Source organism: Siphateles boraxobius, unplaced genomic scaffold (assembly GCF_051911475.1).
Source record: "Siphateles boraxobius isolate OS27281-9 unplaced genomic scaffold, OSU_SipBor_1 61, whole genome shotgun sequence".
In the NCBI taxonomy this organism is placed as follows: Eukaryota; Metazoa; Chordata; class Actinopteri; order Cypriniformes; family Leuciscidae; genus Siphateles; species Siphateles boraxobius.
This window is the reverse complement of record NW_027509188.1, coordinates 907799-926194: the sequence shown is the minus strand read 5'-3', so window position 1 is coordinate 926194 and position 18396 is coordinate 907799. Positions and strand designations below refer to the sequence as shown.

The window sequence follows — 18396 nt, the reverse complement described above, 5'->3', positions numbered from 1 at the left end:
GACTCTGGAACACAGGCCTCCACCACCAGGAACAAAACATGAGTATTCCATCCACGCGCCACAGCAAACATAAGCTGATGTAAACTTTCACAACACCCGCTGTCTTCTCTGGACACAAAGCAACTGACCAAGCTGTAAACGCTAAAAGGGGCCAAGAAACATCGTGTCATGCGTCCGAAATGACACGGATGTGTTAGTGGACACACGTGTGCTAAATTCTGCAGCTGTGTTGGTGGTTGCATGGCCGGACGTCAACGAAAAACACCATTCGTCCCTGGGTGGGCTCGAACCACCAACCTTTCGGTTAACAGCCGAACGCGCTGTCCGATTGCGCCACAGAGACCTACGGCCAGCCAGTCCATGGGTCAGCTTATAAAAAAAAGCAGACCTGGACTTTTCCGGCAATGGTGGACTCGCTTTCCACTCTGGAAACCAAGACCCCGTTGGGAAGAGAGAGGGCTAATAGATGCGCCCAACGTGGGGCTCGAACCCACGACCCTGAGATTAAGAGTCTCATGCTCTACCGACTGAGCTAGCCGGGCAACTGCGGTGACCTGCTTCGGGCTGGTCGCGGCCATTATCTGTGCCTAAATTGCGCCCGTGAAAGGGAGCCTCACATTTCGCACAGTTCCGTTTCGGTCTGTCGAGTGAGAGAGCGGTTACCGAAGGCAACCTTCTCCAAATATCCAAAGGCAAAAGTGAGTCATACAACAAAGAGTTGGAGGGACACAACCTCCAAACGGAAGCAAAAACGCTAGCACATATAATCCTATGCCGAATCGATTGACCTGATGCCTGAGAGCCTGATAGGTTACAAGTTACCGGTGCCCTCTTTATGAGAACGAAATCCACGTTCGATCAATGTCGGAAGTTAAGACGGATGCTCGATGGTGTTTTAAAAGGAGTTTTGAGCAGGACCTCTCTGGAACACAGGCCTCCACCACCCGGAACAAAACATGAGCATTCCATCCACGCGCCACAGCAAACATAAGCTGATGTAAACTTTCACAACACCCGCTGTCTTCTTTGAACACAAAGCAACTGACCAAGCTGTAAACGCTAAAAGGGCCAAGAAACGTCGTTTCATGCGTCCGAAATGACACGGATGTGTTAGTGGACACACGTGTGCTAAATTCTGCAGCTGTGTTGGTGGTTGCATGGCAGGACGTCAACGAAAAACACCATTCGTCCCCCCGTTTCGGTCTGTCGAGTGAGAGAGCGGTTACCGAAGGCAAACTTCTCCAAATATCCAAAGATAAAAGTGAGTCATACAACAAAGAGTTGGAGGGACACAACCTCCAACCGGAATCAAAAACGCTAGTACATATAGGCCTATGCCGAATCGATTGACCTCATGCCTGAGAGCCTGATAGGTTACAAGTTACCGGTGCCCTCCTTATGAGAACAAAATCCACGTTCGATCAATGTCGGAAGTTATTACGGATGCTCGATGGTGTTTTAAAAGGAGTTTTGAGCAGGACCTCTCTGGAACACAGGCCTCCACCACCAGGAACAAAACATGAGTATTCCATCCACGCGCCACAGCAAACATAAGCTGATGTAAACTTTAACAACACCCGCTGTCTTCTCTGAACACAAAGCAACTGACCAAGCTGTAAACGCTAAAAGGGGCCAAGAAACGTCGTGTCATGCGTCCGAAATGACACGGATGTGTTAGTGGACACACGTGTGCTAAATTCTGCATCTGTGTTGGTGGTTGCATGGCCGGACGTCAACGAAAAACACCATTCGTCCCTGGGTGGGCTCGAACCACCAACCTTTCGGTTAACAGCCGAACGCGCTGTCCGATTGCGCCACAGAGACCTACGGCCAGCCAGTCCATGGGTCAGCTTATAAAAAAAAGCAGACCTGGACTTTTCCGGCAATGGTGGACTCGCTTTCCACGCTGGAAACCGAGACCCCGTTGGGAAGAGAGAGGGCTAATAGATGCGCCCAACGTGGGGCTCGAACCCACGACCCTGAGATTAAGAGTCTCATGCTCTACCGACTGAGCTAGCCGGGCAACTGCGGTGACCTGCTTCGGGCTGGTCGCGGCCAGTATCTGTGCCTAAATTGCGCCCGTGAAAGGGAGCCTCACATTTCGCACAGGCTTGGCATAGCCTCTTGCGGGTAAAGTCAGGGTTAAGCCTAGAGGTAGGCTTAGAGTGTACTTTGTTTGTTTGAGCCATATCTGTTGTTGGGGGATACAATTTGACCCAGTAGAGCAGGCCAATAATATGCACAACCCAGAGCTAAAGTTCCGTTTCGGTCTGTCGAGTGAGAGAGCGGTTACCGAAGTCAACCTTCTCCAAATATCCAAAGGCAAAAGTGAGTCATACAACAAAGAGTTGGAGGGACACAACCTCCAAACGGAAGCAAAAACGCTAGTACATATAGGCCTATGCCGAATCGATTGACCTGATGCCTGAGAGCCTGATAGGTTACAAGTTACCGGTGCCCTCTTTATGAGAATGAAATCCACGTTCGATCAATGTCGGAAGTTATGACGGATGCTCGATGGTGTTTTAAAAGGAGTTTTGAGCAGGACCTCTCTGGAACACAGGCCTCCACCACCCGGAACAAAACATGAGCATTCCATCCACGCGCCACAGCAAACATAAGCTGATGTAAACTTTCACAACACCCGCTGTCTTCTTTGAACACAAAGCAACTGACCAAGCTGTAAACGCTAAAAGGGCCAAGAAACGTCGTTTCATGCGTCCGAAATGACACGGATGTGTTAGTGGACACACGTGTGCTAAATTCTGCAGCTGTGTTGGTGGTTGCATGGCAGGACGTCAACGAAAAACACCATTCGTCCCCCCGTTTCGGTCTGTCGAGTGAGAGAGCGGTTACCGAAGTCAACCTTCTCCAAATATCCAAAGGCAAAAGTGAGTCATACAACAAAGAGTTGGAGGGACACAACCTCCAAACGGAAGCAAAAACGCTAGCACATATAATCCTATGCCGAATCGATTGACCTGATGCCTGAGAGCCTGATAGGTTACAAGTTACCGGTGCCCTCTTTATGAGAACGAATCCACGTTCGATCAATGTCGGAAGTTAAGACGGATGCTCGATGGTGTTTTAAAAGGAGTTTTGAGCAGGACCTCTCTGGAACACAGGCCTCCACCACCCGGAACAAAACATGAGCATTCCATCCACGCGCCACAGCAAACATAAGCTGATGTAAACTTTCACAACACCCGCTGTCTTCTTTGAACACAAAGCAACTGACCAAGCTGTAAACGCTAAAAGGGCCAAGAAACGTCGTTTCATGCGTCCGAAATGACACGGATGTGTGCTAAATTTTAGCACACACGTGTGCTAAATTCTGCAGCTGTGTTGGTGGTTGCATGGCAGGACGTCAACGAAAAACACCTTTCGTCCCCCCGTTTCGGTCTGTCGAGTGAGAGAGCGGTTACCGAAGGCAAACTTCTCCAAATATCCAAAGATAAAAGTGAGTCATACAACAAAGAGTTGGAGGGACACAACCTCCAACCGGAATCAAAAACGCTAGTACATATAGGCCTATGCCGAATCGATTGACCTCATGCCTGAGAGCTTGATAGGTTACAAGTTACCGGTGCCCTCCTTATGAGAACAAAATCCACGTTCGATCAATGTCGGAAGTTATTACGGATGCTCGATGGTGTTTTAAAAGGAGTTTTGAGCAGGACCTCTCTGGAACACAGGCCTCCACCACCAGGAACAAAACATGAGTATTCCATCCACGCGCCACAGCAAACATAAGCTGATGTAAACTTGCACAACACCCGCTGTCTTCTCTGAACACAAAGCAACTGACCAAGCTGTAAACGCTAAAAGGGGCCAAGAAACGTCGTGTCATGCGTCCGAAATGACACGGATGTGTTAGTGGACACACGTGTGCTAAATTCTGCAGCTGTGTTGGTGGTTGCATGGCCGGACGTCAACGAAAAACACCATTCATCCCTGGGTGGGCTCGAACCACCAACCTTTCGGTTAACAGCCGAACGCGCTGTCCGATTGCGCCACAGAGACCTACGGCCAGCCAGTCCATGGGTCAGTTTATAAAAAAAAGCAGACCTGGACTTTTCCGGCAATGGTGGACTCGCTTTCCACGCTGGAAACCGAGACCCCGTTGGGAAGAGAGAGGGCTAATAGATGCGCCCAACGTGGGGCTCGAACCCACGACCCTGAGATTAAGAGTCTCATGCTCTACCGACTGAGCTAGCCGGGCAACTGCGGTGACCTGCTTCGGGCTGGTCGCGGCCATTATCTGTGCCTAAATTGCGCCCGTGAAAGGGAGCCTCACATTTCGCACAGTTCCGTTTCGGTCTGTCGAGTGAGAGAGCGGTTACCGAAGGCAACCTTCTCCAAATATCCAAAGGCAAAAGTGAGTCATACAACAAAGAGTTGGAGGGACACAACCTCCAAACGGAAGCAAAAACGCTAGCACATATAATCCTATGCCGAATCGATTGACCTGATGCCTGAGAGCCTGATAGGTTACAAGTTACCGGTGCCCTCTTTATGAGAACGAAATCCACGTTCGATCAATGTCGGAAGTTATTACGGATGCTCGATGGTGTTTTAAAAGGAGTTTTGAGCAGGACCTCTCTGGAACACAGGCCTCCACCACCCGGAACAAAACATGAGCATTCCATCCACGCGCCACAGCAAACATAAGCTGATGTAAACTTTCACAACACCCGCTGTCTTCTCTGGACACAAAGCAACTGACCAAGCTGTAAACGCTAAAAGGGGCCAAGAAACATCGTGTCATGCGTCCGAAATGACACGGATGTGTTAGTGGACACACGTGTGCTAAATTCTGCAGCTGTGACCTACGGCCAGCCAGTCCATGGGTCAGCTTATAAAAAAAAGCAGACCTGGACTTTTCCGGCAATGGTGGACTCGCTTTCCACGCTGGAAACCGAGACCCCGTTGGGAAGAGAGAGGGCTAATAGATGCGCCCAACGTGGGGCTCGAACCCACGACCCTGAGATTAAGAGTCTCATGCTCTACCGACTGAGCTAGCCCGGCAACTGCGGTGACCTACTTCGGGCTGGTCGCGGCCAGTATCTGTGCCTAAATTGCGCCCGTGAAAGGGAGCCTCACATTTCGCACAGGCTTGGCATAGCCTCTTGCGGGTAAAGTCAGGGTTAAGCCTAGAGGTAGGCTTAGAGTGTACTTTGTTTGTTTGAGCCATATCTGTTGTTGTGAGTCATACAACAAAGAGTTGGAGGGACACAACCTCCAAACGGAAGCAAAAACGCTAGCACATATAATACTATGCCGAATCGATTGACCTGATGCCTGAGAGCCTGATAGGTTACAAGTTACCGGTTCCCTCTTTATGAGAACGAAATCCACGTTCGATCAATGTCGGAAGTTATTACGGATGCTCGATGGTGTTTTAAAAGGAGTTTTGAGCAGGACCTCTCTGGAACACAGGCCTCCACCACCCGGAACAAAACATGAGCATTCCATCCACGCGCCACAGCAAACATAAGCTGATGTAAACTTTCACAACACCCGCTGTCTTCTTTGAACACAAAGCAACTGACCAAGCTGTCAACGCTAAAAGGGCCAAGAAACGTCGTTTCATGCGTCCGAAATGACACGGATGTGTTAGTGGACACACGTGTGCTAAATTCTGCAGCTGTGTTGGTGGTTGCATGGCAGGACGTCAACGAAAAACACCATTCGTCCCCCCGTTTCGGTCTGTCGAGTGAGAGAGCGGTTACCGAAGGCAAACTTCTCCAAATATCCAAAGATAAAAGTGAGTCATACAACAAAGAGATGGAGGGACACAACCTCCAACCGGAATCAAAAACGCTAGTACATATAGGCCTATGCCGAATCGATTGACCTCATGCCTGAGAGCCTGATAGGTTACAAGTTACCGTTGCCCTCCTTATGAGAACAAAATCCACGTTCGATCAATGTCGGAAGTTATTACGGATGCTCGATGGTGTTTTAAAAGGAGTTTTGAGCAGGACCTCTCTGGAACACAGGCCTCCACCACCAGGAACAAAACATGAGTATTCCATCCACGCGCCACAGCAAACATAAGCTGATGTAAACTTTCACAACACCCGCTGTCTTCTCTGAACACAAAGCAACTGACCAAGCTGTTAACGCTAAAAGGGGCCAAGAAACGTCGTGTCATGCGTCCGAAATGACACGGATGTGTTAGTGGACACACGTGTGCTAAATTCTGCAGCTGTGTTGGTGGTTGCATGGCCGGACGTCAACGAAAAACACCATTCGTCCCTGGGTGGGCTCGAACCACCAACCTTTCGGTTAACAGCCGAACGCGCTGTCCGATTGCGCCACAGAGACCTACGGCCAGCCAGTCCATGGGTCAGCTTATAAAAAAAAGCAGACCTGGACTTTTCCGAAAATGGTGGACTCGCTTTCCACGCTGAAAACCGAGACCCCGTTGGGAAGAGAGAGGGCTAATAGATGCGCCCAACGTGGGGCTCGAACCCACGACCCTGAGATTAAGAGTCTCATGCTCTACCGACTGAGCTAGCCGGGCAACTAAGGTGACCTGCTTCGGGCTGGTCGCGGCCATTATCTGTGCCTAAATTGCGCCCGTGAAAGGGAGCCTCACATTTCGCACAGGCTTGGCATAGCCTCTTGCGGGTAAAGTCAGGGTTAAGCCTAGAGGTAGGCATAGAGTGTACTTTGTTTGTTTGAGCCATATCTGTTGTTGGGGGATACAATTTGACCCAGTAGAGCAGGCCAATAATATGCACAACCCGGAGCTAAAGTTCCGTTTCGGTCTGTCGAGTGAGAGAGCGGTTACCGAAGTCAACCTTCTCCAAATATCCAAAGGCAAAAGTGAGTCATACAACAAAGAGTTGGAGGGACACAACCTCCAAACGGAAGCAAAAACGCTAGCACATATAATCCTATGCCGAATCGATTGACCTGATGCCTGAGAGCCTGATAGGTTACAAGTTACCGGTGCCCTCTTTATGAGAACGAAATCCATGTTCGATCAATGTCGGAAGTTATGACGGATGCTCGATGGTGTTTTAAAAGGAGTTTTGAGCAGGACCTCTCTGGAACACAGGCCTCCACCACCCGGAACAAAACATGAGCATTCCATCCACGCGCCACAGCACACATAAGCTGATGTAAACTTTCACAACACCCGCTGTCTTCTTTGAACACAAAGCAACTGACCAAGCTGTCAACGCTAAAAGGGCCAAGAAACGTCGTTTCATGCGTCCGAAATGACACGGATGTGTTAGTGGACACACGTGTGCTAAATTCTGCAGCTGTGTTGGTGGTTGCATGGCAGGACGTCAACGAAAAACACCATTCGTCCCCCCGTTTCGGTCTGTCGAGTGAGAGAGCGGTTACCGAAGGCAAACTTCTCCAAATATCCAAAGATAAAAGTGAGTCATACAACAAAGAGTTGGAGGGACACAACCTCCAACCGGAATCAAAAACGCTAGTACATATAGGCCTATGCCGAATCGATTGACCTCATGCCTGAGAGCCTGATAGGTTACAAGTTACCGGTGCCCTCCTTATGAGAACAAAATCCACGTTCGATCAATGTCGGAAGTTATTACGGATGCTCGATGGTGTTTTAAAAGGAGTTTTGAGCAGGACCTCTCTGGAACACAGGCCTCCACACCAGGAACAAAACATGAGTATTCCATCCACGCGCCACAGCAAACATAAGCTGATGTAAACTTTCACAACACCCGCTGTCTTCTCTGAACACAAAGCAACTGACCAAGCTGTTAACGCTAAAAGGGGCCAAGAAACGTCGTGTCATGCGTCCGAAATGACACGGATGTGTTAGTGGACACACGTGTGCTAAATTCTGCAGCTGTGTTGGTGGTTGCATGGCCGGACGTCAACGAAAAACACCATTCGTCCCTGGGTGGGCTCGAACCACCAACCTTTCGGTTAACAGCCGAACGCGCTGTCCGATTGCGCCACAGAGACCTACGGCCAGCCAGTCCATGGGTCAGCTTATGAAAAAAAGCAGACCTGGACTTTTCCGAAAATGGTGGACTCGCTTTCCACGCTGAAAACCGAGACCCCGTTGGGAAGAGAGAGGGCTAATAGATGCGCCCAACGTGGGGCTCGAACCCACGACCCTGAGATTAAGAGTCTCATGCTCTACCGACTGAGCTAGCCGGGCAACTAAGGTGACCTGCTTCGGGCTGGTCGCGGCCATTATCTGTGCCTAAATTGCGCCCGTGAAAGGGAGCCTCACATTTCGCACAGGCTTGGCATAGCCTCTTGCGGGTAAAGTCAGGGTTAAGCCTAGAGGTAGGCATAGAGTGTACTTTGTTTGTTTGAGCCATATCTGTTGTTGGGGGATACAATTTGACCCAGTAGAGCAGGCCAATAATATGCACAACCCGGAGCTAAAGTTCCGTTTCGGTCTGTCGAGTGAGAGAGCGGTTACCGAAGTCAACCTTCTCCAAATATCCAAAGGCAAAAGTGAGTCATACAACAAAGAGTTGGAGGGACACAACCTCCAAACGGAAGCAAAAACGCTAGCACATATAATCCTATGCCGAATCGATTGACCTGATGCCTGAGAGCCTGATAGGTTACAAGTTACCGGTGCCCTCTTTATGAGAACGAAATCCATGTTCGATCAATGTCGGAAGTTATGACGGATGCTCGATGGTGTTTTAAAAGGAGTTTTGAGCAGGACCTCTCTGGAACACAGGCCTCCACCACCCGGAACATAACATGAGCATTCCATCCACGCGCCACAGCACACATAAGCTGATGTAAACTTTCACAACACCCGCTGTCTTCTTTGAACACAAAGCAACTGACCAAGCTGTCAACGCTAAAAGGGCCAAGAAACGTCGTTTCATGCGTCCGAAATGACACGGATGTGTTAGTGGACACACGTGTGCTAAATTCTGCAGCTGTGTTGGTGGTTGCATGGCAGGACGTCAACGAAAAACACCATTCGTCCCCCCGTTTCGGTCTGTCGAGTGAGAGAGCGGTTACCGAAGGCAAACTTCTCCAAATATCCAAAGATAAAAGTGAGTCATACAACAAAGAGTTGGAGGGACACAACCTCCAACCGGAATCAAAAACGCTAGTACATATAGGCCTATGCCGAATCGATTGACCTCATGCCTGAGAGCCTGATAGGTTACAAGTTACCGGTGCCCTCCTTATGAGAACAAAATCCACGTTCGATCAATGTCGGAAGTTATTACGGATGCTCGATGGTGTTTTAAAAGGAGTTTTGAGCAGGACCTCTCTGGAACACAGGCCTCCACCACCAGGAACAAAACATGAGTATTCCATCCACGCGCCACAGCAAACATAAGCTGATGTAAACTTTCACAACACCCGCTGTCTTCTCTGAACACAAAGCAACTGACCAAGCTGTTAACGCTAAAAGGGGCCAAGAAACGTCGTGTCATGCGTCCGAAATGACACGGATGTGTTAGTGGACACACGTGTGCTAAATTCTGCAGCTGTGTTGGTGGTTGCATGGCCAGACGTCAACGAAAAACACCATTCGTCCCTGGGTGGGCTCGAACCACCAACCTTTCGGTTAACAGCCGAACGCGCTGTCCGATTGCGCCACAGAGACCTACGGCCAGCCAGTCCATGGGTCAGCTTATAAAAAAAAGCAGACCTGGACTTTTCCGGCAATGGTGGACTCGCTTTCCACGCTGAAAACCGAGACCCCGTTGGGAAGAGAGAGGGCTAATAGATGCGCCCAACGTGGGGCTCGAACCCACGACCCTGAGATTAAGAGTCTCATGCTCTACCGACTGAGCTAGCCGGGCAACTAAGGTGACCTGCTTCGGGCTGGTCGCGGCCATTATCTGTGCCTAAATTGCGCCCGTGAAAGGGAGCCTCACATTTCGCACAGGCTTGGCATAGCCTCTTGCGGGTAAAGTCAGGGTTAAGCCTAGAGGTAGGCTTAGAGTGTACTTTGTTTGTTTGAGCCATATCTGTTGTTGGGGGATACAATTTGACCCAGTAGAGCAGGCCAATAATATGCACAACCCGGAGCTAAAGTTCCGTTTCGGTCTGTCGAGTGAGAGAGCGGTTACCGAAGTCAACCTTCTCCAAATATCCAAAGGCAAAAGTGAGTCATACAACAAAGAGTTGGAGGGACACAACCTCCAAACGGAAGCAAAAACGCTAGCACATATAATCCTATGCCGAATCGATTGACCTGATGCCTGAGAGCCTGATAGGTTACAAGTTACCGGTGCCCTCTTTATGAGAACGAAATCCACGTTCGATCAATGTCGGAAGTTATGACGGATGCTCGATGGTGTTTTAAAAGGAGTTTTGAGCAGGACCTCTCTGGAACACAGGCCTCCACCACCCGGAACAAAACATGAGCATTCCATCCACGCGCCACAGCACACATAAGCTGATGTAAACTTTCACAACACCCGCTGTCTTCTTTGAACACAAAGCAACTGACCAAGCTGTAAACGCTAAAAGGGCCAAGAAACGTCGTTTCATGCGTCCGAAATGACACGGATTTGTTAGTGGACACACGTGTGCTAAATTCTGCAGCTGTGTTGGTGGTTGCATGGCAGGACGTCAACGAAAAACACCATTCGTCCCCCCGTTTCGGTCTGTCGAGTGAGAGAGCGGTTACCGAAGGCAAACTTCTCCAAATATCCAAAGATAAAAGTGAGTCATACAACAAAGAGTTGGAGGGACACAACCTCCAACCGGAATCAAAAACGCTAGTACATATAGGCCTATGCCGAATCGATTGACCTCATGCCTGAGAGCCTGATAGGTTACAAGTTACCGGTGTCCTCCTTATGAGAACAAAATCCACGTTCGATCAATGTCGGAAGTTATTACGGATGCTCGATGGTGTTTTAAAAGGAGTTTTGAGCAGGACCTCTCTGGAACACAGGCCTCCACCACCAGGAACAAAACATGAGTATTCCATCCACGCGCCACAGCAAACATAAGCTGATGTAAACTTTCACAACACCCGCTGTCTTCTCTGAACACAAAGCAACTGACCAAGCTGTAAACGCTAAAAGGGGCCAAGAAACGTCGTGTCATGCGTCCGAAATGACACGGATGTGTTAGTGGACACACGTGTGCTAAATTCTGCAGCTGTGTTGGCGGTTGCATGGCCGGACGTCAACGAAAAACACCATTTGTCCCTGGGTGGGCTCGAACCACCAACCTTTCGGTTAACAGCCGAACGCGCTGTCCGATTGCGCCACAGAGACCTACGGCCAGCCAGTCCATGGGTCAGCTTATAAAAAAAAGCAGACCTGGACTTTTCCGGCAATGGTGGACTCGCTTTCCACGCTGGAAACCGAGACCCCATTGGGAAGAGAGAGGGCTAATAGATGCGCCCAACGTGGGGCTCGAACCCACGACCCTGAGATTAAGAGTCTCTTGCTCTACCGACTGAGCTAGCCGGGCAACTGCGGTGACTTGCTTCGGGCTGGTCGCGGCCATTATCTGTGCCTAAATTGCGCCCGTGAAAGGGAGCCTCACATTTCGCACAGGCTTGGCATAGCCTCTTGCGGGTAAAGTCAGGGTTAAGCCTAGAGGTAGGCTTAGAGTGTACTTTGTTTGTTTGAGCCATATCTGTTGTTGGGGGATACAATTTGACCCAGTAGAGCAGGCCAATAATATGCACAACCCGGAGCTAAAGTTCCGTTTCGGTCTGTCGAGTGAGAGAGCGGTTACCGAAGTCAACCTTCTACAAATATCCAAAGGCAAAAGTGAGTCATACAACAAAGAGTTGGAGGGACACAACCTCCAAACGGAAGCAAAAACGCTAGCACATATAATCCTATGCCGAATCGATTGACCTGATGCCTGAGAGCCTGATAGGTTACAAGTTACCGGTGCCCTCTTTATGAGAACGAAATCCACGTTCGATCAATGTCGGAAGTTATGACGGATGCTCGATGGTGTTTTAAAAGGAGTTTTGAGCAGGACCTCTCTGGAACACAGGCCTCCACCACCCGGAACAAAACATGAGCATTCCATCCACGCGCCACAGCAAACATAAGCTGATGTAAACTTTCACAACACCCGCTGTCTTCTTTGAACACAAAGCAACTGACCAAGCTGTAAACGCTAAAAGGGCTAAGAAACGTCGTTTCATGCGTCCGAAATGACACGTATGTGTTAGTGGACACACGTGTGCTAAATTCTGCAGCTGTGTTGGTGGTTGCATGGCAGGACGTCAACGAAAAACACCATTCGTCCCCCCGTTTCGGTCTGTCGAGTGAGAGAGCGGTTACCGAAGGCAAACTTCTCCAAATATCCAAAGATAAAAGTGAGTCATACAACAAAGAGTTGGAGGGACACAACCTCCAACCGGAATCAAAAACGCTAGTACATATAGGCCTATGCCGAATCGATTGACCTCATGCCTGAGAGCCTGATAGGTTACAAGTTACCGGTGCCCTCCTTATGAGAACAAAATCCACGTTCGATCAATGTCGGAAGTTATTACGGATGCTCGATGGTGTTTTAAAAGGAGTTTTGAGCAGGACCTCTCTGGAACACAGGCCTCCACCACCAGGAACAAAACATGAGTATTCCATCCACGCGCCACAGCAAACATAAGCTGATGTAAACTTTCACAACACCCGCTGTCTTCTCTGAACACAAAGCAACTGACCAAGCTGTAAACGCTAAAAGGGGCCAAGAAACGTCGTGTCATGCGTCCGAAATGACACGGATGTGTTAGTGGACACACGTGTGCTAAATTCTGCAGCTGTGTTGGTGGTTGCATGGCCGGACGTCAAAGAAAAACACCATTCGTCCCTGGGTGGGCTCGAACCACCAACCTTTCGGTTAACAGCCGAACGCGCTGTCCGATTGCGCCACAGAGACCTACGGCCAGCCAGTCCATGGGTCAGCTTATAAAAAAAAGCAGACCTGGACTTTTCCGGCAATGGTGGACTCGCTTTCCACGCTGAAAACCGAGACCCCGTTGGGAAGAGAGAGGGCTAATAGATGCGCCCAACGTGGGGCTCGAACCCACGACCCTGAGATTAAGAGTCTCATGCTCTACCGACTGAGCTAGCCGGGCAACTAAGGTGACCTGCTTCGGGCTGGTCGCGGCCATTATCAGTGCCTAAATTGCGCCCGTGAAAGGGAGCCTCACATTTCGCACAGGCTTGGCATAGCCTCTTGCGGGTAAAGTCAGGGTTAAGCCTAGAGGTAGGCTTAGAGTGTACTTTGTTTGTTTGAGCCATATCTGTTGTTGGGGGATACAATTTGACCCAGTAGAGCAGGCCAATAATATGCACAACCCGGAGCTAAAGTTCCGTTTCGGTCTGTCGAGTGAGAGAGAGGTTACCGAAGTCAACCTTCTCCAAATATCCAAAGGCAAAAGTGAGTCATACAACAAAGAGTTGGAGGGACACAACCTCCAAACGGAAGCAAAAACGCTAGCACATATAATCCTATGCCGAATCGATTGACCTGATGCCTGAGAGCCTGATAGGTTACAAGTTACCGGTGCCCTCTTTATGAGAACGAAATCCACGTTCGATCAATGTCGGAAGTTATGACGGATGCTCGATGGTGTTTTAAAAGGAGTTTTGAGCAGGACCTCTCTGGAACACAGGCCTCCACCACCCGGAACAAAACATGAGCATTCCATCCACGCGCCACAGCACACATAAGCTGATGTAAACTTTCACAACACCCGCTGTCTTCTTTGAACACAAAGCAACTGACCAAGCTGTAAACGCTAAAAGGGCCAAGAAACGTCGTTTCATGCGTCCGAAATGACACGGATTTGTTAGTGGACACACGTGTGCTAAATTCTGCAGCTGTGTTGGTGGTTGCATGGCAGGACGTCAACGAAAAACACCATTCGTCCCCCCGTTTCGGTCTGTCGAGTGAGAGAGCGGTTACCGAAGGCAAACTTCTCCAAATATCCAAAGATAAAAGTGAGTCATACAACAAAGAGTTGGAGGGACACAACCTCCAACCGGAATCAAAAACGCTAGTACATATAGGCCTATGCCGAATCGATTGACCTCATGCCTGAGAGCCTGATAGGTTACAAGTTACCGGTGCCCTCCTTATGAGAACAAAATCCACGTTCGATCAATGTCGGAAGTTATTACGGATGCTCGATGGTGTTTTAAAAGGAGTTTTGAGCAGGACCTCTCTGGAACACAGGCCTCCACCACCAGGAACAAAACATGAGTATTCCATCCACGCGCCACAGCAAACATAAGCTGATGTAAACTTTCACAACACCCGCTGTCTTCTCTGAACACAAAGCAACTGACCAAGCTGTAAACGCTAAAAGGGGCCAAGAAACGTCGTGTCATGCGTCCGAAATGACACGGATGTGTTAGTGGACACACGTGTGCTAAATTCTGCAGCTGTGTTGGTGGTTGCATGGCCGGACGTCAACGAAAAACACCATTCGTCCCTGGGTGGGCTCGAACCACCAACCTTTCGGTTAACAGCCGAACGCGCTGTCCGATTGCGCCACAGAGACCTACGGCCAGCCAGTCCATGGGTCAGCTTATAAAAAAAAGCAGACCTGGACTTTTCCGGCAATGGTGGACTCGCTTTCCACCCTGGAAACCGAGACCCCATTGGGAAGAGAGAGGGCTAATAGATGCGCCCAACGTGGGGCTCGAACCCACGACCCTGAGATTAAGAGTCTCATGCTCTACCGACTGAGCTAGGCGGGCAACTGCGGTGACCTGCTTCGGGCTGGTCGCGGCCATTATCTGTGCCTAAATTGCGCCCGTGAAAGGGAGCCTCACATTTCACACAGGCTTGGCATAGCCTCTTGCGGGTAAAGTCAGGGTTAAGCCTAGAGGTAGGCTTAGAGTGTACTTTGTTTGTTTGAGCCATATCTGTTGTTGGGGGATACAATTTGACCCAGTAGAGCAGGCCAATAATATGCACAACCCGGAGCTAAAGTTCCGTTTCGGTCTGTCGAGTGAGAGAGCGGTTACCGAAGTCAACCTTCTCCAAATATCCAAAGGCAAAAGTGAGTCATACAACAAAGAGTTGGAGGGACACAACCTCCAAACGGAAGCAAAAACGCTAGCACATATAATCCTATGCCGAATCGATTGACCTGATGCCTGAGAGCCTGATAGGTTACAAGTTACCGGTGCCCTCTTTATGAGAACGAAATCCACGTTCGATCAATGTCGGAAGTTATGACGGATGCTCGATGGTGTTTTAAAAGGAGTTTTGAGCAGGACCTCTCTGGAACACAGGCCTCCACCACCCGGAACAAAACATGAGCATTCCATCCACGCGCCACAGCAAACATAAGCTGATGTAAACTTTCACAACACCCGCTGTCTTCTTTGAACACAAAGCAACTGACCAAGCTGTAAACGCTAAAAGGGCCAAGAAACGTCGTTTCATGCGTCCGAAATGACACGTATGTGTTAGTGGACACACGTGTGCTAAATTCTGCAGCTGTGTTGGTGGTTGCATGGCCGGACGTCAACGAAAAACACCATTCGTCCCCCCGTTTCGGTCTGTCGAGTGAGAGAGCGGTTACCGAAGGCAAACTGTTGGTGGTTGCATGGCCGGACGTCAACGAAAAACACCATTCGTCCCTGGGTGGGCTCGAACCACCAACCTTTCGGTTAACAGCCGAACGCGCTGTCCGATTGCGCCACAGAGACCTACGGCCAGCCAGTCCATGGGTCAGCTTATAAAAAAAAGCAGACCTGGACTTTTCCGGCAATGGTGGACTCGCTTTCCACGCTGGAAACCGAGACCCCGTTGGGAAGAGAGAGGGCTAATAGATGCGCCCAACGTGGGGCTCGAACCCACGACCCTGAGATTAAGAGTCTCATGCTCTACCGACTGAGCTAGCCGGGCAACTAAGGTAACCTGCTTCGGGCTCGTCGCGTCCATTATCTGTTCCTAAATTGTGCCCGTGAAAGGGAGCCTCACATTTCGCACAGGGTTGGCATAGCCTCTTGCGGGTAAAGTCAGGGTTAAGCCTAGAGGTAGGCTTAGAGTGTACTTTGTTTGTTTGAGCCATATCTGTTGTTGGGGGATACAATTTGACCCAGTAGAGCAGGCCAATAATATGCACAACCCGGAGCTAAAGTTCCGTTTCGGTCTGTCGAGTGAGTGAGAGGTTACCGAAGGCAACCTTCTCCAAATATCCAAAGGCAAAAGTGAGTCATACAACAAAGAGTTGGAGGGACACAACCTCCAAACGGAAGCAAAAACGCTAACACATATAATCCTATGCCGAATCGATTGACCTGATGCCTGAGAGCCTGATAGGTTACAAGTTACCGGTGCCCTCTTTATGAGAACGAAATCCACGTTCGATCAATGTCGGAAGTTAAGACGGATGCTCGATGGTGTTTTAAAAGGAGTTTTGAGCAGGACCTCTCTGGAACACAGGCCTCCACCACCCGGAACAAAACATGAGCATTCCATCCACGCGCCACAGCAAACATAAGCTGATGTAAACTTTCACAACACCCGCTGTCTTCTTTGAACACAAAGCAACTGACCAAGCTGTAAACGCTAAAATGGCCAAGAAACGTCGTTTCATGCGTCCGAAATGACACGGATGTGTTAGTGGACACACGTGTGCTAAATTCTGCAGCTGTGTTGGTGGTTGCAGGGCAGGACGTCAACGAAAAACACCATTCGTCCCCCCGTTTCGGTCTGTCGAGTGAGAGAGCGGTTACCGAAGGCAAACTTCTCCAAATATCCAAAGATAAAAGTGAGTCATACAACAAAGAGTTGGAGGGACACAACCTCCAACCGGAATCAAAAACGCTAGTACATATAGGCCTATGCCGAATCGATTGACCTCATGCCTGAGAGCCTGATAGGTTACAAGTTACCGGTGCCCTCCTTATGAGAACAAAATCCACGTTCGATCAATGTCGGAAGTTATTACGGATGCTCAATGGTGTTTTAAAAGGAGTTTTGAGCAGGACGACTCTGGAACACAGGCCTCCACCACCAGGAACAAAACATGAGTATTCCATCCACGCCCCACAGCAAACATAAGCTGATGTAAACTTTCAAAACACCCGCTGTCTTCTCTGGACACAAAGCAACTGAACAAGCTGTAAACGCTAAAAGGGGCCAAGAAACATCGTGTCATGCGTCCGAAATGACACGGATGTGTTAGTGGACACACGTGTGCTAAATTCTGCAGCTGTGTTGGTGGTTGCATGGCCGGACGTCAACGAAAAACAGCATTCGTCCCTGGGTGGGCTCGAACCACCAACCTTTCGGTTAACAGCCGAACGCGCTGTCCGATTGCGCCACAGAGACCTACGGCTAGCCAGTCCATGGGTCAGCTTATAAAAAAAAGCAGACCTGAACTTTTCCGGCAATGGTGGACTCGCTTTCCACGCTGGAATCCGAGACCCCGTTGGGAAGAGAGAGGGCTAATAAATGCGCCCAACGTGGGGCTCGAACCCACGACCCTGAGATTAAGAGTCTCATGCTCTACCGACTGAGCTAGCCGGGCAACTAAGGTGACCTGCTTCGGGCTGGTTGCGGCCATTATCTGTGCCTAAATTGCGCCCGTGAAAGGGAGCCTCACATTTGGCACAGGCTTGGCATAGCCTCTTGTGGGTAAAGTCAGGGTTAAGCCTAGAGGTAGGCTTAGAGTGTACTTTGTTTGTTTGAGCCATATCTGTTGTTGGGGGATACAATTTGACCCAGTAGAGCAGGCCAATAATATGCACAACCCGGAGCTAAAGTTCCGTTTCGGTCTGTCGAGTGAGAGAGCGGTTACCGAAGGCAACCTTCTCCAAATATCCAAAGGCAAAAGTGAGTCATACAACAAAGAGTTGGAGGGACACAACCTCCAAACGGAAGCAAAAACGCTAGCACATATAATCCTATGCCGAATCGATTGACCTGATGCCTGAGAGCCTGATAGGTTACAAGTTACCGGTGCCCTCTTTATGAGAACGAAATCCACGTTCGATCAATGTCGGAAGTTATTACGGATGCTCGATGGTGTTTTAAAAGGAGTTTTGAGCAGGACCTCTCTGGAACACAGGCCTCCACCACCCGGAACAAAACATGAGCATTCCATCCACGCGCCACAGCAAACATAAGCTGCTGTAAACTTTCACAACACCCGCTGTCTTCTTTGAACACAAAGCAACTGACCAAGCTGTAAACGCTAAAAGGGCCAAGAAACGTCGTTTCCTGCGTCCGAAATGACACGGATGTGTTAGTGGACACACGTGTGCTAATTTCTGCAGCTGTGTTGGTGGTTGCATGGCAGGACGTCAACGAAAAACACCATTCGTCCCCCCGTTTCGGTCTGTCGAGTGAGAGAGCGGTTACCGAAGGCAAACTTCTCCAAATATCCAAAGATAAAAGTGAGTCATACAACAAAGAGTTGGAGGGACACAACCTCCAACCGGAATCAAAAACGCTAGT

General features: G+C 49.6%; 23 non-coding genes across 23 annotated transcripts; all 23 read right to left on the bottom strand.

Annotated features, from left to right (window-relative positions):
• Positions 1-269: 269 nt before the first annotated feature.
• On the bottom strand, positions 270-343 carry trnan-guu (transfer RNA asparagine (anticodon GUU)). The gene has a single exon. It is a non-coding gene; the product is annotated as a tRNA-Asn (tRNA).
• A 126-nt stretch (positions 344-469) lies between these two features.
• trnak-cuu (transfer RNA lysine (anticodon CUU)) lies at positions 470-542 on the bottom strand. Its single transcript has one exon. It is a non-coding gene; the product is annotated as a tRNA-Lys (tRNA).
• A 1208-nt stretch (positions 543-1750) lies between these two features.
• On the bottom strand, positions 1751-1824 carry trnan-guu (transfer RNA asparagine (anticodon GUU)). Its single transcript has one exon. It is a non-coding gene; the product is annotated as a tRNA-Asn (tRNA).
• A 126-nt stretch (positions 1825-1950) lies between these two features.
• trnak-cuu (transfer RNA lysine (anticodon CUU)) lies at positions 1951-2023 on the bottom strand. The gene has a single exon. It is a non-coding gene; the product is annotated as a tRNA-Lys (tRNA).
• A 1926-nt stretch (positions 2024-3949) lies between these two features.
• Positions 3950-4023, bottom strand: trnan-guu (transfer RNA asparagine (anticodon GUU)). Its single transcript has one exon. It is a non-coding gene; the product is annotated as a tRNA-Asn (tRNA).
• A 126-nt stretch (positions 4024-4149) lies between these two features.
• trnak-cuu (transfer RNA lysine (anticodon CUU)) lies at positions 4150-4222 on the bottom strand. Its single transcript has one exon. It is a non-coding gene; the product is annotated as a tRNA-Lys (tRNA).
• Positions 4223-4955: 733 nt separating this feature from the next.
• On the bottom strand, positions 4956-5028 carry trnak-cuu (transfer RNA lysine (anticodon CUU)). Its single transcript has one exon. It is a non-coding gene; the product is annotated as a tRNA-Lys (tRNA).
• Positions 5029-6256: 1228 nt separating this feature from the next.
• On the bottom strand, positions 6257-6330 carry trnan-guu (transfer RNA asparagine (anticodon GUU)). The gene has a single exon. It is a non-coding gene; the product is annotated as a tRNA-Asn (tRNA).
• Positions 6331-6456: 126 nt separating this feature from the next.
• On the bottom strand, positions 6457-6529 carry trnak-cuu (transfer RNA lysine (anticodon CUU)). Its single transcript has one exon. It is a non-coding gene; the product is annotated as a tRNA-Lys (tRNA).
• Positions 6530-7885: 1356 nt separating this feature from the next.
• Positions 7886-7959, bottom strand: trnan-guu (transfer RNA asparagine (anticodon GUU)). The gene has a single exon. It is a non-coding gene; the product is annotated as a tRNA-Asn (tRNA).
• A 126-nt stretch (positions 7960-8085) lies between these two features.
• trnak-cuu (transfer RNA lysine (anticodon CUU)) lies at positions 8086-8158 on the bottom strand. The gene has a single exon. It is a non-coding gene; the product is annotated as a tRNA-Lys (tRNA).
• A 1357-nt stretch (positions 8159-9515) lies between these two features.
• Positions 9516-9589, bottom strand: trnan-guu (transfer RNA asparagine (anticodon GUU)). Its single transcript has one exon. It is a non-coding gene; the product is annotated as a tRNA-Asn (tRNA).
• Positions 9590-9715: 126 nt separating this feature from the next.
• trnak-cuu (transfer RNA lysine (anticodon CUU)) lies at positions 9716-9788 on the bottom strand. The gene has a single exon. It is a non-coding gene; the product is annotated as a tRNA-Lys (tRNA).
• A 1357-nt stretch (positions 9789-11145) lies between these two features.
• On the bottom strand, positions 11146-11219 carry trnan-guu (transfer RNA asparagine (anticodon GUU)). Its single transcript has one exon. It is a non-coding gene; the product is annotated as a tRNA-Asn (tRNA).
• Positions 11220-11345: 126 nt separating this feature from the next.
• Positions 11346-11418, bottom strand: trnak-cuu (transfer RNA lysine (anticodon CUU)). Its single transcript has one exon. It is a non-coding gene; the product is annotated as a tRNA-Lys (tRNA).
• A 1357-nt stretch (positions 11419-12775) lies between these two features.
• Positions 12776-12849, bottom strand: trnan-guu (transfer RNA asparagine (anticodon GUU)). Its single transcript has one exon. It is a non-coding gene; the product is annotated as a tRNA-Asn (tRNA).
• Positions 12850-12975: 126 nt separating this feature from the next.
• Positions 12976-13048, bottom strand: trnak-cuu (transfer RNA lysine (anticodon CUU)). The gene has a single exon. It is a non-coding gene; the product is annotated as a tRNA-Lys (tRNA).
• A 1357-nt stretch (positions 13049-14405) lies between these two features.
• Positions 14406-14479, bottom strand: trnan-guu (transfer RNA asparagine (anticodon GUU)). The gene has a single exon. It is a non-coding gene; the product is annotated as a tRNA-Asn (tRNA).
• A 126-nt stretch (positions 14480-14605) lies between these two features.
• On the bottom strand, positions 14606-14678 carry trnak-cuu (transfer RNA lysine (anticodon CUU)). Its single transcript has one exon. It is a non-coding gene; the product is annotated as a tRNA-Lys (tRNA).
• Positions 14679-15564: 886 nt separating this feature from the next.
• On the bottom strand, positions 15565-15638 carry trnan-guu (transfer RNA asparagine (anticodon GUU)). Its single transcript has one exon. It is a non-coding gene; the product is annotated as a tRNA-Asn (tRNA).
• A 126-nt stretch (positions 15639-15764) lies between these two features.
• Positions 15765-15837, bottom strand: trnak-cuu (transfer RNA lysine (anticodon CUU)). The gene has a single exon. It is a non-coding gene; the product is annotated as a tRNA-Lys (tRNA).
• A 1357-nt stretch (positions 15838-17194) lies between these two features.
• On the bottom strand, positions 17195-17268 carry trnan-guu (transfer RNA asparagine (anticodon GUU)). Its single transcript has one exon. It is a non-coding gene; the product is annotated as a tRNA-Asn (tRNA).
• A 126-nt stretch (positions 17269-17394) lies between these two features.
• Positions 17395-17467, bottom strand: trnak-cuu (transfer RNA lysine (anticodon CUU)). Its single transcript has one exon. It is a non-coding gene; the product is annotated as a tRNA-Lys (tRNA).
• Between the last annotated feature and the right edge of the window lie 929 nt (positions 17468-18396).